At 44.4% G+C, this 1256-nt stretch overlaps 1 non-coding gene across 1 annotated transcript; it reads left to right on the top strand.

Annotated features, from left to right (window-relative positions):
- The first annotated feature begins 338 nt into the window (after positions 1–338).
- On the top strand, positions 339–447 carry LOC147936113 (small nucleolar RNA R71). The gene has a single exon (XR_015569794.1). It is a non-coding gene; the product is annotated as a small nucleolar RNA R71 (small nucleolar RNA).
- Positions 448–1256: the final 809 nt, after the last annotated feature.

The following is a 1256-nucleotide window of genomic DNA, read 5'->3' as shown; positions in this document are numbered from 1 at the left end:
TAGTTGACTTCTTCTTCTTGGTCATAATCTTCTTGGAAAGGCTCCATGTTTCCATTGTTAATAGTCTCACAAGAGTTTACTCCACGTTGTTGGTTCCTTAGAAGTTGGTTCATCATGTTCTTGAGGTGAGCAATCTCCTTAGCGTCGGAATTGCTAGATCAGATGGTCTATCAAAATCGGTGCAAGTGTTGCTATTACTTGCAGCAAGGTTGTCGACGAGAGCTCGTCCTTCTTGAACGGTCTTCATAGTAAAATCTCCATTGCTGGCCGTGTCGAGTGATAGTTGATACTTAGGGTGTAATCCTCTATAGAAAGTACTTAAGAGGTTACCTTGAGAAAAACCATGATGTGGGCAGTAACGTTCATAGTCCTTGAAACGTTCCCATGCTTCATAAAAAGATTCGACCGGTCCTTGTTGAAAACTTTGCAGCTTGTTGCGAAGAGAGTTGGATCTCGACTTGGTGTAGAAGTGGTTGAGAAAGGCTGACTTGCATCCCTCCCAGCTAGTGATCGATCTAGGAGGTAGAGACTTTAACCATCTATGAGCCTTATCGGCTAGAGAGAAAGGAAAAAGCTTACACTTCAAGTAATCTTCGGGAATTCTATTGGTTCTTGTTGTAGAGCAGATTTCTTCAAAAAGATCAATGTGGTCCATCGGATGTTCGGTAGTAAGGCCATGGAACTGATTTTGCTTCACCAAGCCAATAATTTGAGGTTTAATCTCGTAATCACGTCGTGGAGGATGAGTGATACGGATAGCAGCGCGGTCTTGAACGAATTGGTTTGGAGCATCGTAATTTGCTATGGTACGGTTAGGTGCGGCACGTCTTGGAGGGTGCACATAAGCATGTTGTCTTCTGCCAACTTGAGGTAGTGGTGGATTAGCAACGAGAGCAGGCTGGTGAGGAGGAAAATCGAGGTTGTCTCCCACGCCTAGAGTATTAGCATCACGAGGAGCTTGTTGATGGTCTCGGCCAACTTCAGTGTCGAATTGCGGATCAGTGGCTACAAGGTTGGGGTTACCATCTTGTGCAAGAATTGGTTTTCCTTGCTCGTTGAGGGCACGAGGTATCAACGGTTGGTCGAGGTTAAGGAGACCTTGGTCCTGGTTCCTTTCTTCAGCCATGAGTTGTTGTCTTTGAAGTTTCCTAATTTCACATTCTTGTCGATCAATGTCTTGAATTGGAGTTACAGTTCCGGAGGGTTAACTCCTAGTCATGCACTACGAAATCCAAAAAACGAAACTAAAAGGGAAA

The sequence above is a fragment of the Camelina sativa genome, chromosome 10, assembly GCF_030686135.1.
Source record: "Camelina sativa cultivar CO46 ecotype springtype chromosome 10, ASM3068613v1".
Classification (NCBI taxonomy): domain Eukaryota; kingdom Viridiplantae; phylum Streptophyta; class Magnoliopsida; order Brassicales; family Brassicaceae; genus Camelina; species Camelina sativa.
This window is presented reverse-complemented; position numbering and strand designations above follow the sequence as displayed.